The sequence below is a fragment of the Lissotriton helveticus genome, chromosome 7 (genome assembly GCF_964261635.1).
Source record: "Lissotriton helveticus chromosome 7, aLisHel1.1, whole genome shotgun sequence".
NCBI classification, from domain to species: domain Eukaryota; kingdom Metazoa; phylum Chordata; class Amphibia; order Caudata; family Salamandridae; genus Lissotriton; species Lissotriton helveticus.
In genome coordinates, this window is record NC_136068.1 from 138981015 (window position 1) to 139000009 (window position 18995).

Genomic DNA, 18995 nt, shown 5'->3' on the forward strand with positions numbered 1-18995 from the left:
CCCCTGTCTGGTTCCCCTCTCCACCGGGAACGGGGTCGAGATACATTTTCCAATCCTCACCCTGGAGGCGAGTCTTCTGTAGAGGAGTTGGGTGTACACCATCAGGGCCTATCTGTATTGCCCGCAGTACGGTAAAGAGGTGGGGCCAGGTCAGGGTATCGAACGCCTTCTCCAAATCGAAGATCAGGCAGGCAGCCCGCAGAAGCCGATCTACAACAGAGTCTTGTATGTGAAACAGCCTGCGCAGATTATGGGAGGTGTTGCGCCTGGGCACAAAACCACACTGGTCGGGATGGACCAGAGTCGGGAGGATTTGACTATAGCGGTCGGCCAGGATCTTCCCCAAGATTTTACAATCCGCGTTTAGCAGTGTGATTGGTCTATAAGAGGCTGGGAGCGTGGGGTCCCTATGTGGCTTTGGGAAAGGTACGATTAGTGATTCACGGAACGATTGTGGTAACCTGCCCTCAGTCAGGGCCTCCGCAAATATGAGCGCCAACCGGGGTGTCACTTCAGTCAGGAATGTCCTATAGTATTCCAGTGGGAACCCATCCATACAAGGTGCTTTTTTCCGCGCTAGTGAACCTATGGCATGTTTGATGTCGGAGGGTGTAATTTTTCCGTCAAGGTCCTTCTTGTCCGCCTGTGAAATTGTAGGCATGCAAGACGGGTTTAAAAAATGAGTAAGGTCACTGAGCTCCGTCGGTGCCGGGGCACGATACACTTGGGCACAGTAGTCACGGAATATGTGCAAGATGTCAAGTTGGGACTGCTTAAGCTGTCCACTTGCGTACATGAGTTCTACCACGGGGTGGGGCATCGTGTCTTGTTTGATCAGCCAGGATAGAAGCGCGCCTGTTCTGTTACCCTCCTTGTGCGCCCTAGCAGTGTAAGCACGGAAGTTATACTTGCGCAGGTCTCTCATAGCCTCTGCATGCACTAGTTTCGCCGCTGAAAGTTGCACTAGTGTGGCTATTCCCTGGTCTGTGCCGCGAGAGAGTTCCGCTAGGGTCTTCTACGCTTCGCCCAACGTCTGTTCTAATGTGCGTCGTACTCCCACTATCTGTTGGATGCAATGGCCCCTGGCACTAACTTTGTATGCGTCCCACTCTATCGCCCTGGGGGAGGCTGTGCCAGCGTTACGCAGGAAGTGGTCTCTAATATAATCCCCGTGAGTTTGACGAAAGACTTGATCCGTCAGGCACTCAAGGTAGTTTCCATGTCGGGACTGGGGGACGGGGTGGTCTCCATCGGAGGACCACTACGTGGGTGTCATGATCTGATATAACTCGCCCCAGATAATCTGTGTGCTGCAGCTTGGGGAGCAGGTCTGTGGAACATAAGAACCCATCTAGTCTGACGCGCAGGTCGTGTGGGATGGCATGGAAAGAATACAGCCTATCTGTTGGGTGTAGTGACCTCCATGCGTCCGCCAGAGTCCAGTGGTCCAGCCAGCGGGGTAGACGTTCTGTCTGTTTGTGTGCTGAGGAGTGTGCTGGTGGGGGATGCGACCTGTCTAATTGCAAATCTAGGACAGTGTTGTAGTCCCCTCCTAAGAGCCAGGGGATCCCTACGTGTCAAGCCAGTACACCTGTGAGGGTGGTCCAGTAATGATCTTGTTCGGTGTTGGGGGCGTACACACAACCTATCAGTATTGGCTGGTCTTCTAACAGACCCGTCAGGATAGCATAGCGAACCTCCCTATCAATGAGCCTGGTATGTTCCTTAAAGGGGACCCCCGGTCTAACCCAGATAAGTGTGCCCCTGGCGAAGGCTGAATACCCTGTGGCGCATATCACTCCTCGCCATTTATTTTGTAATCGATCCACTTCCTGTGATGTCAGGTGTGTCTCCTGTTGGAGGGCCACCTGAGCCTGCTGTCGCTTGATGTATGCGTATACCGAATACTGCTTCTTAGTCGTATGTATGCCTCTAACGTTCAGGGTGAGGAATTTGTAATCGGTATTTGATGTTTTATAGGCCATGTGTTACCCGTGTGGTCTGTGTGACTCTCCTGCTGTATGTTTCGTCCGCGCCCGTCCCACCCCGTCCGGCCCACCCCATCCGCCGACCGCTTGAGGGGTCCATGCCGCGCGCTCCGTTCCCCCTCCGTCTGGTTAGGGTAAAGTGGAGAAAGTAGGTTGAAAGAAGGCGGGGGGGAATGGAAAACCGTAACTCTGGGATCTGATCCCAACATCGGGGACCCATTGCCAGGGCAATGCGTCCAAACTGGAGTACATATTAGAATAAACTTTAGTTCGTTGTCACGGGGTCGTAGATGGGTATCTTTCCGGTCGCCGCCGGCTCAGCTCCGCAGCCAGTGATCGTCGTTGTGATATGTCCACTCGTGTCGTCTCTGTCCTGCATGTGCATGACTGGGTTATCGCGTCCGCAATCATCGGGCACTCAGTGGATCGGGTCAATGAGCGCCAGGTTGCAGGTTCCGATGAGCGGGAGAGTACCATAGTGGAGTCCAGTCCGGTTCATGACCTCCATCGACCACTTCAGAAGTTTCAAGCGTGTAGTAGGTCGTCAGATCAAAGTGTCAGCTGTCTGGGGGGTGACCGTAGGGGGTGTCACCGAACCCTCTCGGGTCACAGGTACGTCGCTACCTTCATCTTCTGAGCTGAATAGATGGGAACCTTCCTCCTGGTCGGGACCTCTGTTCTCGGAGTCTAAGGCAGCCACCGCGTGAAGGGCCCTCTGGCGCTCAGCAATAATCTGTGTGAGATCTGGGGAGCCCATTCCGGAAGGGCCAGGTCGTGTCTCCGGTTGTGTGAGCGTGATCTTCCGAGGCTGTCGGGCGGTTCTGCGCGCCGTGCTGCTATGTTGTGTGGACGAGGCGTTGTCTCGGTGCTGCAAGTTTTGCTCTGTCCAGGAGTCCGCCTCTTTTGGGTCTGTGAAGAAATGTGTGTTCCCGCCGTGGACGACCCGGAGGCGGGCCGGGAACAGAAGAGCATACTGCACATGCTGTTGCGCAGGGTCCGTTTAACAGCCTGAAATGTAGCTCTTTGCCGCTGCACTGCCTGGGAGTAGTCCGGAAACAGCATCACCTGCTTATCTTCCACCTGTAGGAAGAACAACATAGACCATATGTTGTTTACACAAACAGCATTATAATTATCAAGTTCTCAGTGACAGCAGGAAAGTATCCTCTTTTGATCAAAATCTAAAACCAGAACCTGAAATGTGACCTTTTGGTAAGACCAAAATCGGGACATGTTTAGCTAGGTAACAGGGCAAGCACATACTAGAAACAGCAATAAGAATGTGTACAGGCTGTGGCACCATTATCTAAAATATTTGATAGACAATTGAAAAAAAGATTTAAAAATCTAAACAAAAATGTTAGCAACTTTGTGAAGTCTTGAGGCTTGCTTCCGCTCAGAATTTGGAACAACATCCCCCTTTTACCAGCCCCACTCCCTTCTTCAAATTAGAGATGGAACATCTGGTTTAAATGCACCTTGACCAACCTTCTATACAAAGGACACATTTTAGATGATCATATCAGAGATTGACAATCCATAATGATCAGTGGATCATTAGATCTTCTGAATGAGCCAGCTCAAGGTCTGTTCCTCGGTACAGGTTCATGGGAATAAAAGTCATACAGATAACGGCTAGCCCCGGTGGCTTATCTTGATAGGTACTTATTTGCTTCTAACCTGTGTTATTTTACATCCTCATTGCTGCTTCTCCCTATGTTTTCAAATGATCTATATAGGTTTTAGTTCGGTGATACTCAAAATACAGCCCGTGGACTGCTTGTGGCCCTTTTGACTGTTACATGCGCCCCCCTGGTGAACAGAAGCACTGGCCTGCTCTTTAATTGACTGAGAACAAACATTCTGAAAAATATTGAATAAACCCGAGCATTTACTCACCAACTGAAGTAAAGGATAAGAAGCAAAACCTAGTGTCCTGCACCACTTAACTTTAGAAATTCCTTCACTTTTAAAGAGATCTTGCAACGAACATGTAAAAATGAGTTTCTTCAAAATTCAAAGACATGTATTTCATTGACATGCATGCGAAAGCATTTCACCTTAGTACATCAGATTATAGGTGTACTCAGCAGTCAGATTTATCAGTAGACTGAGAAGTATTTTTTCATATAAATGTGATTGCTTTCAAAGAGGAACTTAGTAACAGCCAAGCCTTCACCTCCCCAACCCCACCACCCAATAACAATGCCAGTGGTGAACCAAGAGGCAAGTCAGTTGCTATGTGACCCTCTGGGTGGCCAACAATGTAGTTTATTTTAAACACAAGAGAAGGTTTTGTACAGTGCACATACTGAAATCATGTATATCAAGGTGCTCGCATATGTGAGAATTAATTAAAGAGATGCAAAGTGAAATAAAACAACTGTCTAGGAATATACAATCTGGTCAAGGGCAGAAGCTGGAACTGATCCCAGGTTTTCTGGTTTACACTGTGAAATTCAACCATTAGATGGGTATGCCTTTCCCGCTCTCGTTTTACTTCACAAGTTAATGCTTTGTCTTTAATTTTTGAAGCATGGGGTTAGCTTGTGGGTGGTTGACAGAAGCTAAATGAAAACTCAGCTTGTTTTAGGCTTGAGAGTCCAAGAGAATATTATGCTGCTCAGCCAGGCACTTGGCTCTCCCACCTCTATCACATAATGTTTATGAAGTGGTCAAAGAGAAAGACAGGATATGATCTGACTATCATCAAACAACAGTGATGGACTCCTTGTTCCAAGATTCATAACGTTCTCACTCCACCATATTTTAGAGAGTGGACAGTGAAACTGGGTGTTCTTGATCCTCTAGATAAAATCAAATCATTGTTGGGTTACAATCCTGTTTTCTTCTCACATACTTACTACCAGTGTTTGGTTTGATTAAAGGTTTTCCCATCTCTGTTGAAAAACTAAAAAAGGAGCAGAGAAATGGGTTGTGAAAATGATTACCCCCGGAGCACACAAATTCTCATAATGGGCGGCTTTAAAAAAAAACATGTTTTCTGGCTCCATAGTTTCCATTTTCCTCATTTAACAACAAATGTGGTTTAAACAGTTCTAATGGTAAGACTTGAGGACTACTCTCACCAAAAGAAATCCATCTGTGCTGGGGGACCTCCTCAGACTTTAAACAGCGTTCACAACCAGCATATTTTATCAAAGTGTTAAAACAAGGATTGAATGTCAAGTCTCCTACTATCATGGCTCAAACTTTCCTACTGTCCCTTGTCTATCGGTGGAGGTTTAAGGATGTGCATCTGCCCACCTCAGTGAATTCCACACCTTGTTGGAGGGGTATTTGTCAAGGATTTTCTTACAGCATTCGGGACCTTACCTGTGAGCCTCTTTCTATGAACTCCTAAAGTTTACAGATTAAGTAAAGGCATAAACAGATTATGAGGTCTATGAATCTATTTAATTTCAATTCAACAAGTTGCTTCCTTTCTACACTTGACATGCCCAAGATAGCAATAGATAGCAGAGAAGTCTTACCTGAGGGCGCAATAGAGGGATAGTGACTCCGCTACAATGTAACAGTATTATCAAATCTATGACTCTTCTAGAGACTAGTGGCTTAAATTCGAATGCTGTATGGCACAAACCTTTCAAGATAATTGTATGACTCCCCTGTCCACTCCATGTACATGCTTCACTTCCCCCATCTCCAGCTTACTTCCGCCCACCCTCACCCTGTTGGCATCAATGTTGCCCTCGGTCAAGCAAATGACCTTACTTTTTGGCCCCTGGGGAACTGTGGGTACCCAAGTTTTAGAAATTTAATCTATAAACTATGATCGATCTTTCTGACTTTGTAATAATGCTGCTCATCTATTTTACGCAAAACGCTCCCTATATTGAGCTACGTAAATCACTCTGGTAATCCTGGGCCCTGAACAATCTGCATAAAATATCCATTTATATATAAATATAATATTTTCTCCCCTGCGCTCTGTGTTGTATGCTCCTTTTGTGAATCTTCCTCACCAAACTCCCCCCTCTCCCTATTATATAAAAAACCATTTAACTGTGACCTTATAAACTAAGCAATAATAATAGGTCCTCATAGTAAATACAGCAAGCAGACCAAAGAGCAGTGTAAGTAGATCAGATTAAAATTATAACATGTAGCAGTCTTGTTCAAAATGGAAGTAATAACTTTTTAATTCTATTGATTAAGGATGTCGTTAAGCAGTGTCAACTGGCAGGCGAGATGAATTATAGTAAAGTATGCCGCATTTCAATGGCATCTGTATACATCGCTTCAAGAGTCACCCACACTGACCCTTTGAAGGCGACATCTTCATCCGCGAATGCAAGGTGCAGCATGCTTTCTTGAAATATTATTTGCTTTTTTCAAAAAGGGACAAGGTGAACATGACTAACCAACTTGATTCCTAAGTAGGTTATTCAAATGAATACATATTAAACCATAACTCTCTGTGTCTCAATCATGAAAGTTCCATTTAAAATACAGGAACTATCACCCTGTGGTCCTTTCATAATATAACAAGCATTTGCAATGCAATAGATCTCGCTTTATTAAAGTTTGAGCTATTGGCATTGCTAATAATAATGCAACACCAATAGCTCAACATTCACTAATGCGAGACCTATTGCATTGCAAATGCTTATTATTTTTTTCTAATCAAGATAGCCCAGGGGGGAGTTGCCCTCGATAAAATCGGACAGATGCCAATTAACATATTTTTCTGCTACTTTACTAATGCCTGGAAGCAGGGAAATTAGAGGAAAATTCCCCGGCATGCAGAGTCCAGATTAGGCTTTTTTTTTTTCAACAATTTTTATTAGAGAACTAAATAGCAGCAGCAAAGACAGGACATAGGCAGTTTAGTTGTATATACATACATTCGAGTATAAGTAGAATGTGCAGTATCGTACTGGAGCATCCACAGTAGCCTCAAACATTATAATGGTCAGTATAGAGGGTACACTTATGTCTACAGGTCTGGGAGTCACCACTTCTACACATTTTTGTCGGCATGGGGAATTAGGTCGTAACATCCTTGTCCGCCCCCTACAGTATTACGTTTCTCTCCCATCTAAGTTCCACAGTGGGAGAGATACAGATATCCCCCCTATATTTATTCCAACGCCCCCACTTTTCATCCCATTTTCGAGGTCAGCCTCTATCTTTATATACAGTTTTCTCCGCTACCATAGCATGGTCCATGTCGTTAGCCCAATACCGCAAGCTTGGTAAAGTACCCACCCCCCACTACTGGGCGATATTTCTCTTCACAATACTCCAACCCATGGTGGCCCATGATTGTTCGGTTTGGGTGAGATCTGTTGCCTCCCAGATATTGAGGAGGCATAATCGGGGAAATAGATGTATGGGTTTATCACAAGACCTAGTCATTTGATGGGTCACGTCTTCCCAGTATCGCTGTATCGCTGTAGAATATGTATGAATGTGCCTAATTGGTTGCAATGTCGAAGACAATTTGTGTCTGGTCTCCTACCCAATTTAAATAGCAATTTAGCGTCAAAATAGACACGCTGTAGAATCTTTAGTTGGACCAGACAGAGTCGCATCGGGATGGCGACCTCGCAGGGGGAAGCTAGCGCCTCGATCCAGTCCTCGTCAGTGATAGCATCCCATGTCTGCCTCCCAATTAGCACGCAGTTTCAGCATTGGATCGGGCTGGTTGTTGATAAGCTTCTTATACGCTAAAGAGACAGCCTTGCTGTCCATTGGGTCCAGCAACAACCTGTCTTCCAAAGGAGAAGATTCTGGGAGGGAGGTGTCAGTAGGAAGGACGGAGTCTATGGCATGACTGATCTGAAGATACCGGAAGTACTCTGATGGCGCAAGCTGATATTTGAGCTGAAGTTCTACGAAGGAGGCCTTCTTGCCCTTAACCCACATGTCCCCCACCGTGGAAATACCGATTGTGTCCCACTTATCGAATCCTGCACAGGCACTGAGGCGTCCCAGGATATCGGGTTTCCCCAGGGAGGTAGCCTTTGTCAGGCACCCGCGCCATCCCATCCACCTCTAGACTCCATGCAAGACTTCTACTGTACGGGGCGTAGGGCTGGTCAAACCTAGTTTCTTGGGGTTTGAATATAGCGCTCTATTATAACCGCCCTTCCCCATTAGCCACAGATCAGTTCGAAAGTTGGGGTCGGAATGGGATCCAAACGCCCATTTGTTAATGGCAATTAACTGAGACGCCTGGTAGTACAGGCGTATGTTCGGCAACTCGATGCCTTCATCGAACCATCCCATATTAAGCTTATTTATGGCGATCCGAGGTGGCCCATTGTCCCATAATTCGTTTCGAACTGCCGAGTCGATCTGCGTAAAGTAGGAATCAGGGATCGGGAAAGGAGTGTTTTGCAGGGCATAAAGAAAGCGTGGCAGAAGGGTGAGGGGCAGCGTCTTCCAGTGGGTGACATCAGATTTAAATCTCTGCAATGGACCCAACAGTTTCCGTTCATAGAACGTTGCCTCAACAGTCGTTCTAAAGATGCCGAGGTATTGAAAACCCTGGATCGCCACAGGGATGGTATAACCTTGAGGGCTCTGCGGAGGATTACCCCATAGGGAATACATCTGGGATTTGGACCAGTTTATCTGGTACTTGGAGTGAGCCCCAAAAATATGGAAAATGTGGAGAACTCGGCAAAGGGAGCGCGCTGGCGAAGTGAGAAAGTAAAATGTCATCCGCATATAGCGATATGCGGTCTTCGTGTCAGAGCAAAGAGGAGCGGTGACAGTGGGCAGCCCTGTCCTGTGCCCCAACATAGGGGGAAGGAGCTCGAATGAGGGTTGTTCACTGAGACGTGGACGATGGGAAGGTTGAATAATAATTTAATCTACCCAAACAACGTGGGCCCGAGGCCAATGCGAGCCAGAACAGCGAATAGATGGTCCCATGCCACAGTGTCAAATGCCATTCTTGCGTCAAGCGCGAGTACGTTCGCTTCCTCCTCTATAGTTGCCACACGACCCAGTGCGCCATGGACGCGCCGTAAGTTACGCGCCATGTTGCGACCTGGAATAAACCCCGACTGGTCCGGGTGAATCGAGCCTGTGAGATACGGGAGCAGTCGGTTAGCCAACAGTTTGGCCAAGATTTTGGCCTCCACCGTTATCAGTAAGATAGGCCGGTAGGATGTGCACTCGTACTCTGGTTTGCGGATAACCACAATGGTGGCCTCGCGGATGTCGGCTGGGAGGAGACCAGTCTCATAGCATTCATTTTACATATTCAGTAAGTGACGAGCGAGCTTCGTCGCCATGGATTTTATGAGTTCGATATGAGGCCCGTTGGGGCCCATCGCGCCTTACCGGCTCGGATATCTTGAATCACCTTCCGAACCTCCTCAACGGAAATATCGACCTCTAAGGCCTCCCTATCCTGTTGGGAGACTGTTGCTACATCGATAGTGGCGAGGAGCTCTGCCGCCCATGGTGTTTGTGAGTCCTGTGGCATTTGTAAGTTTGTTCATAATAGTTGGCAAACATCTCTGCAATGGCCTGAGGGTCAGTGATCAGGACGCCACCCAAGCCCCTTGATTGCGCGCATCCATCTGGCTGTACAAGCATGGTTGTCTTTCAGAAAGAAGCTGGAGGGGGAGGGGGATTTGTAGGGCTCAAGTGACATTGCACCCTTGACTAAAGTTTGAATTAGTAGCCGTGGGGTGCAAAGTTCGGAAGGACGGCTACTTTTTAGAATTGCAGACGCTGAATGGTGAGATGAGGACAAAAAAAAAAAAGAAAGCTTGACTGCAGGGGCATTTCAGCAGCCTGCTACGAAGATACCTATGAGACATAGGCGTAGGGCTCCAGTCGGTGCGGAGTCTGCGAGTTTTTATATTTCCCACAACCTACACATACACCGGACCGGGAAGGGGGGGAGACAGCAATAACAGTGCTAGGTGTTTATTTATACGCAGGGCCACTGGAATTATGAGGCAGGAAAGGGTGAAAGAAAACGGCAGGGTTGAGTAAATTGTGTCAAGAAAAGGCAAATTATGCCAATGTGGCACATTTTTTGTAGTATTCCTTCATTCATTTTTCATTTTTAAACCTGGTAACACTGTTTGGGCATTGGTTGCACCTCATATGTACAATTTTAATACCCAAATATAGCAATAAGCAACAAATAGTTCACCAGTCCAGCTTTGCAAAGGGGCTTTCAGTGAACACGTGTCACTGCATTTATTAGTAACGCTTGGGCTAGAAACGAATTTTATTTTTGTTAAACCCTGCAGAATGTGCAGCAAGGTGAATGAGCATGTGGCAAATGCGCTACATATACAATTATGTGAAAATCGCAGTGGACGCACAATTGCATAACTCCAGTAGACCTGGTTATAACTCCTGGAGAAAGGCATGTACCAACAGAGGCCTTGGTTGTATGCCTGATTCCTGCTGACAGGATGCCAGAAGAATTGTAGTCCTGAGCATTTAGATAATTCCCCTTTAGCTTTACCAGGTGCTCCAATTATAAAGGGATGCTGGGGTAACCTTTAGGTATTTGATATTTCTTTTCAGCGCATTTGGAAAGATAAAAAGTGGTCCTTTCAGTTGAGGTTGAGCCCATCCTAAACTGGATCTTACAACTGGGGCAATAGGCAGTTTATCATCAGTAACCTCAACAGATTTAAGTGAAGGAGAAGCAGAAACAAGTGACACACGGCCAAAATGCTCTTTTTTAGGGGAAATGCGATTGGCCGTACAACAAAAGAATTGGGAGAAAAATGTGGGAACTCCACAAAGTGTCAATCGCGGAAAATGCAAAGGGAGAGGATTTACAAGATCAAAACCACGAGAAGAGGGAAGTGACATATCAAAAAGAGTGGGAACCATGACACGGAGCATGAGGCAAAAATGGAATTAGGGTAAAAAATGGAGAAAGCTGAAGACGAATTAGAAGTGATCAATCTGTCGAAAAAATACTGACTAATCAGGAAGGCAGTGTTTTAAAACGAGGCCTAAATTTCTGCCCAACAAAAAATGCGGATCTAGCACAGATACGAATAGACTTATACAAATATGTACGTAAGATCAAATTGGCCAAAGTATTCACAGAAAATACAAAGATGTCAAAATACAATAAAAATACTCCCAAACCCACGATGTAACTCAGTACCAAAGAAGCAAGCAGTTTTGTGACATTGATGGAACTAGACAAAGGCCCAAACTTTGAGACACAGGATGTAAACGTATACGGTCTCCAGTTAGGTGCAGGTTCAAGTGGAAAAAAGAATCGTTCAAAATGTTATCCTCAACTACCACAAGGCAACAAAATTGATTTATTTCACAAGTCTGTGATAAAAGATTTATATATTTTGAATTATGAGTCCCCAAAAGACAACTTAACAGTGAAAGAAAGCGAGGCATTACAAATTCTAAAAAAGGATGACACCATAGAAATTAAAAGAGCAGACAAAGGAGGCAATATCATTGTAATGGATAAAGAAGCATATATGCGAGAAGCCTACTACCAACTCAGAAATAAATAATACTACGAAAAAATGAAGGAAAATCCTACAATGAAGTGGAAACAGGAACTTGATGTAAAATTAGCAAAGTGGATGCAAAATAATCTCCTGGATGCAGATAAGGTTAAATATCTGACAATAGATCACCAAAGAACGGCAACGATTTATTTTCTCCCAAACATTCATAGACATCCCACTAGACCACCAGGCAGACCAATCATATCAGCAAAAGGAGCATTATTAGAAAATATGGCCAACTATCTGGATGTATACTTACTACCGTATGTAAAAAAATTGACATCTTATTTACAAGATACCGGAGACCTATTGAGACACATCCTAGAAATACCATGGGTAGAGACATACAAACTGATAACCATGGATGTGGCATTGTTATACACAAACATTAAAAATACCTTTGGGCTGCAAGCATGCAAATATTTTCTAGAAGACAGAAATATTCAACTTGTAGATCATAATAAAATGCTCATAGGAATGATTACTATCTGTCTAGAACAAAATGTCTTTTTATTTGGGGAAGACATGTTCCGCCAAGTGAAAGGAACAGCGATGGGCTTTGCATTTAGTCCTTCTACGCCTGTCTTACCATGGGCCACTAGGAAAATACTGAAGCCTGGAAAATTAACATCATGTAAACAAAACCGTATTATGGCTGCAGTATATAGATGATTTGCTGTTAATTTGGGATGGCACTAATGAAGAATTCCAGGAATAATTTGAAATTTTGAACAATACTGAGTCAGGATTGAAATGTACTTACAACATTAGTCAACAACGTGTAATATTTCTGGATACCGAAATCTACATTCAAGAAAACAAAGTTCAGACCACCTTACATCGAAAAAGCACAGCAACAAATGCTGTATTATATGCAGAGAGTTTCCACCAAACAAGTTTATTTCGGAACATCCCATATGGGGAATTTCTCAGGATCAAAAGAATCTGTTCACAAGAGGAAGATTGGAAAAGAAATTGCCAACTAGAAACGGAGAGATTAAAAAAAAAGGAAAGTACAACTCAAGAATCGTTGAGGCCTCAATCGAAAGAACTGAAAAAATCCCCAGAGAAGAAGTATTGAAAGAAAAAAATGCCTTCAAATGTAAAAGATCAAAAAATACGATTAATAACCACTCATTCCACGGAGAATAAGCAAATTAAAAAAATCATTCGAAAAAATTTGCACATTTTGCATTTAGACCCAACAGGGGCAGGGCTAATAAGAGATCATCCAGGAATTACATATCGAAGAACTGTAAATTTAAAAGTCCAACTGACCCACAGCCATTTTATCCCTAAAAAAAAAAGCAGGAGACGTGGATAAAACCTCAAGGCTTTTACAAATGTACAAATTGTAAAGTATGTGCAATTGCAAAAAAAACTAAGGAGATTCAAATGGTCACTAAGCGAACGTGGAAAATACAGCAATTAATAAACTGTAAAAGTCAATATGTAATTTACATTATAGAATGTCCCTGCGCATTAAAATACGTAGGGAGTACCAAATGCGAACTTAAAAAACGAATCCTTGAACATGTACGAGTCACAGTCAACAACGACAGAGGAAACGCAGTGGCAAAACACATGGAAAAGGAACATGGAGGCAATTGGAAAGATCTAACCTTTTATGCAGTGGAAGCAGTGGCAAAACACCCGAGGGGTGGAGATCGAGAAAAAGGTTTAAGGCAAAAAGAATCAAGACATATTTTGAAATTTCGCTCTCTAACGCCGACAAGCCTTAATCAGGAGGAAGAACTGTACTCGCACCTGTAAATATGGACTATATATCATGTATATTCTGGATATGATGTTTGCTCCTCTCAAAAAATATCCTTAGGTTTCAATTGAGATTTCATTTTTGTGGGATAAAATTAGATATTGGGTTAAAGAGCTGTGCACGAAATTAATTAATTTCACGTAAGAATTAAGATTTATAATTGAAATATCAACCTGCATCATATGGATTTAAACATGAGGTGAGTGATAATTAAATAATACTATGTTGTTAAATGAACAAGAAACAATAATTAGGAAATAGACCAACCCACTGGAGGGTTAGAAATAAGGAAGAGAGAAATTTAGAACAACGTGGAATGTTGCTTTATACTATATTTAATAAGTGAAAATAGCGTGCGTAACATAAAGATGTAGGCTAAATACCAACTGGAGGGTAAAAAAAAGTGTTAAATCTAAATAAAATCGTTAGGTAACATTAGATATAATAGCTTAAATGTATTAGCCTCAGGTCACAACAATATACTGAGACACCAATGGTATTAAAAAGATGAACATAAAAAAGTGTAGATAAAGTTTTTTTGAAGAGAAAAAAAAGTTTCCTTTGAATTAATTGAAAACAAAACAGCAGAGTACTTAAAATGGAGAAAATTTAAATATATAAAGATAACATGATGAGAAAGAGTTGATGTAAATAACCGGTTTATACTTAATTTAATTTTACACTGGGTGATATTTATCTTCAGCTCAAAAGACTATAACATCTAAAGGGACTACAGTAACCACAATGCCCGTATGTAGGAAACAGGAAATGATGCAAATTAATGCGACCAATGTGTTTTCCTTTTAAAAAACGGTTGAATGTTATTCGTGTGTAACTACTAGCCTTGTGAACAAGATCTTTGTAAAGATTGAAACGCGTAGAGGGTTACTGGTATGCTGAAGAATACGAAGAAATCTTTAAAATCATCAAGTCTGATCTGACTCGGTAATTTTGAGTGCACACGGAATTATCTCTCTTGGGAGATACTGGATTGATTTGTCAACGGCTTGGTCCTGCCGTACCGGGAACGCACCGCCATAGAGCGCCCAAAATGTCAGAACGTGGGCCGAACACGAAAGGATATATATAGATAGATATATATATACACACACACACACATATATCCCATTGGCCGGGGAAAGGGGGGTTCCAAAACCTTTTTTCCCCATTCGTTTTTCCAAAATTTAGCTACAGCCCAAACTGCAATGTGCACTCTCTCTATTTTCATGAATCAGGTCATGTGATGCACTTTAGGAGGTGTGGCCCATAGGAGGGGTTAGGGAAACACAGCATTAAAAAAGCAAGCTGACCGCTAATCAGGTGTGTGATCAAGAGTACTTGCTACTCGAAACGCGTCGCTTGAAAGGTTTCAAATAAAAAAACATCTTGCCTGAAGCCGTGGGGTCCGTCTCCTTCTTTCGCCACGGTGTGTGGTGGAGGTTTGAGGAATTGCTTGGATATAGATATATATATATATATATATACATATATATACATATATACACACACACATATATATATCCCATTGGCCGGGAAAAGGGGGGTTCCAAAACCTTTTTCCCCCCATTCAGATTTCCAAAATTTAGCTACAGCCCAAACTGCTGAATGGACTTATACCAAATTTGGTAGAAAGCTAGTTCTTAGTTAGGAAGAGTTATTTTGTGATTTGGTCTAAATCCATTCAGTACTTTGAGAAATGAATGCTCCAACACTTTATATACATCACAACGCAGATCACATAGAGAGATCAGATTGGCTGCCACCACATCAACAACGATATGACAGCAACCATCTTAAGACTCAGTACTCAATCCCGAGTCCTCAAAAAAAGTTAAATAAGACATAAGGGGGTAGAGTAGAGTATTTTGCCACAAATTTGCAGAGGATCTGCAAAGCAACTGTAAAATAAAATTTGAAACAGCCAGTGGTCCCGCCAGATATATAAAATTCCCACTGGGCGGGCCAGAGCCCGGGGGAGCAGCAGATATATCATTTAGGGGCAGCGCTTGGCCACCCCCTTCTCAAGGCTCTAAGAGACCAGGGCAGATATTTAAATGAAGGGGAGAGGGGCTCTTCCTCCCTGACCCTGAAAAGGTCCCAGGGGCCGCCCCGGTCTCTATCTAATAATAAGGGGATGAGGGCAACACTGCCCACCTCCCCAAGCCTTACAAAGCACAGGGAAGGGAAACATATGATTGCTCTGGCCTGGTGGGAGAATTTTTAAATTTCCCGTTGGGTGGGAGGAGCAAACGTGACTATACTGCGGTCAGGGAAGGCATGTCTGCTCCCACCCAGCGGGAGCTTTAAAAAGAATCCAACAAGGTGGGAGCAGACGTTTGTACGGGCAAGAAAATAGATTGCTCCCGCCTGGCAAGAGCATGCAGAAATAGTTGCTCATGCACTGTGCGGGAAACCGGCTGAGGGGGCCCTGGTGCTCCCCTGCTTTGTGGTATCCAGCTTGCTGCTATAATTAAGATGGGTCCTAGGGGATGGTGTCCTCGGAGCACAATAGGCTTGATGAGGGGGCCTTGTGGGCCCTCCACACCCTTCTTATGGCAAAGGGCCCTGGGGAATGGGTCCCCCCGGGGCCAAGTAAGGCTTAGGATGAGCACCCCCGCTTTAATATGGCATTTGGGGATGGGGTCCTTGAGGCCTAAAGGACTTGGGGGTTGGGATTTCCAGGGGCCTTTGTGGGGAGGGGAGGAACACAGCCCCCCCCACCCTTCTTTACAAATATGTTTTGACCCCAGGGCCCAAAGTGGCTTGAAGAGGGGCCTGTGCAAATGAATTTAATGTTGGTGCTGCAGCCAACCCCACGCTAGGTGTGGCTTGGGGTTCGCCGCCTGTGGGGGAATCAGGGTTGGAAAACTGCACGCCGTGCCAGACTGAAGTCCACGCGCAGTGTGGTTTTGGCTGTCTGCTTGGGGGTTGGCTTTGCATGTGGAAACAAAATATTAATTTACGTTAAAAAGCCCTAGTTATTCACAGAAAAAAACAGCTAAAGTAACGTTATAGTTAGGGGAGAATTTCAGTGCCAATGTAACATTTCAAACGTACAAAACCATTGAAAGTCTCTAGTTCGAGTTATTTCTGGTAACTATAACTTGTACCATAAGCTAACTATAAGTTGTGCCCTCGCCATGCACTGCTAATTATCTCATATATTACATCACTCATGACATATTCTATTAAATCATTGATACACTGCAACATTTATGATTAAATTATTGATAAGAAAACTGTGAAAGGAAAGGGCATGAGTTGGTTATCAGAGATAACTATCGCTGGTTGATTTCTGTGGATTTGTATGTTTCTAACAGTACGTTGGCACTCAAATTCTCACCTACCTGTAAAGTTACTTTAACCTTTGCAGTGTGAGTGAGTATACAAATATATTTATAAAAAAAATGTAGGACACTAACCCGGACTATTTGGTGGAAATTTTCTATTAAATAAATCTTCACTGCTTCACCAGTATATTTGGTCCTGATCATCTGCTGAATTGAACTGAGTGCGCTGAGGTATGTGCCTAAGTTGTTTTGGTGTGACTGCCAAACCAGGTTCTGAGGTTTTGTCATATATATATTTTTTTTGTGAAGGGGGTTTGGAAATAAACACTTTTGTAATCGGATATCCGTGTGCTTGCCGTTAATCGACCGAAAACTGGTGGATTGTGCGACTATATATATCTATATATATCTATATATATATATATATATATACACACACATACACTAGCTGTACCCTGCCACGCATTGCTGTGGCTCAGTCTGGTTAAATAGAAGAGAAAGAAAAGAGTAAGCGCACGTTTCAAATGTGTTTAATTTCACAATGCTTGTGGGTATACAATATGTTTGTGACTATTGTCTCTATGCGTCCCTTCTTAATGTTGCAAAGTGAACCAACTCCTCCCCCCCCCCCCTCCCTCCACCCACTTCCCGGTCTGCTATCATGACACCAACTGTCCTTCCTAATATATGTAGACTATTGTCTCTATGCATCCCTTGTATTTGTTGCGCAGCAAGCAAATCGATAGGGTCTGTTCGGCCTTTCAATGAGAAACACGCACGTATTCGAATCCAACGTTGTGTATCAATAAACACGTGCTAATGTTGCAAAGTGAACCAACTCCCCCCCCCCTCCCTCCACCGACTTCCTGGTCTGCCATCCGGACATCAACTGTCCATACTAATATATGGAGACTATTGTCTCTATGCGTCCCTTGTAGTCGTTGCGCAGCAACCAAATCAATAGGGTCTGTTCAGCCTTTCGATTAAAAACACGCGTGTATTCGAATCCAACGTTGTGTATATATAAACACAAACTTAATTGAATCCAACATTGTGTCAAAATTTCAAAGCAATCGGTGAAGAACTTTCACAGATTTAAGATTTTGAACAAACGAACATTGACATATTTATGTGTCTGTTCGGGCTTGCGATTTACAACACGCGCGTATTCGAATCCAATGTTGTGTTTATAAAAACACGTGCGAATTCGAATCCAACGTTGTGTCAAAATTTCAAAGCAATCGGTGAAGGCCTTTCGGAGATTTACGATTTTGAACAAACAAACATTTACATTTTTATTTATATAGATAGATATATATACACACACACAAAAAGGTGCCCTGTGCACGAAGACGCCACTCTACTGCAGGTAATTCATCCGAATTAATATTTCAGGGTGACTTGCAAGTTTCATCTTGATTTATTGAGCGGACGCGTTTTGGGGCCCTCTGGCCCCTTAATCATAGGCTGGTGATAACAGACACAGTTCACTTCATAAGAACACTTTTAATTTAAAGGTCACACACTCTGGTGGGTTGGTGCATTTCACTTCAAAGGATTCTCTTGTCCGTAGTGTTACATTGGAATAATCAAACCCTTCAGTGGGTAACTGCGAAGTTAAAGTCATTTAATTACTCCGCCGTGCTGTTAAATATCCAAAAAGGTGTCCTGTGCACGAAGACGCCACTCTACTGCAGGTAAATCATCCGAATTAATATTTCAGGAGAACTTGCAAGTTTCGCCTTAATTTATTGAGGTATTTCTTGGAACCTGATGTTTAAACGTGAAATCCACCTTCACGCAACGTACAGGCACCCGTCGTGAGTTCGGCAGGCAAGTTGGTGGGACTGGAGCATGTTTGTAATTTGTCATATTGCCTGAAACCTCTGCTGTTGGATTATTCAGCCAATCATGGGTTGTAAATTATTAAAATGTAATGACGTTCTGTAATTTGCCTGACACCTGCTGATATATTTCATTTATTTTAACAGCCAGCGGCAGGCGAGAGGTGATGGCGCAGAGAAACATTTCCTGCTACAAAAAGGGATTCACGCGGGCAGTACCAAGCCCTCTTCATGGCATTTTTCACTAAGCGGCGTGGATAGCCTCTGAATCTTAGTTTGTCTGCCAGTAGGTTTGCTTCCCTAAAATAATCCGTCTTGAGAAAGGAATTACGTCTCAGACGTAAGAATTGGGAATAGGACAAGCTATCTCTCAGGGCTCATGGGTGGCAGCTAGTGTAGCTCAGCAGAGTATTCCTCTCCTATTCCTCTAGGGAAGCAAACATACTGGCAGACAAACTAAGATTCAGAGGCTATCCACGCCACTTAGTGAAAAATGCCATGAAGAGGGCTTGGTACTGCCCGCGTGAATCCCTTTTGGAACCTAAAGAAAAAAAGCAATCTGACCAACTACTATGCGTCACGACTTTTTCTGTAGTGTC

At 43.7% G+C, this 18995-nt stretch overlaps 1 protein-coding gene across 1 annotated transcript in view; it reads right to left on the minus strand.

The window, feature by feature from the left end:
* Positions 1-2925: 2925 nt before the first annotated feature.
* The window catches only part of LOC144768247 (targeting protein for Xklp2-A-like), a 124370-nt gene continuing 108300 nt past the window's right edge, over positions 2926-18995 (minus strand). The window contains exon 13 of the mRNA XM_078651768.1: positions 2926-3068. The gene's annotated coding sequence lies outside the window, so the exon portion shown is untranslated. The remainder of the gene's footprint in view (positions 3069-18995) is intronic.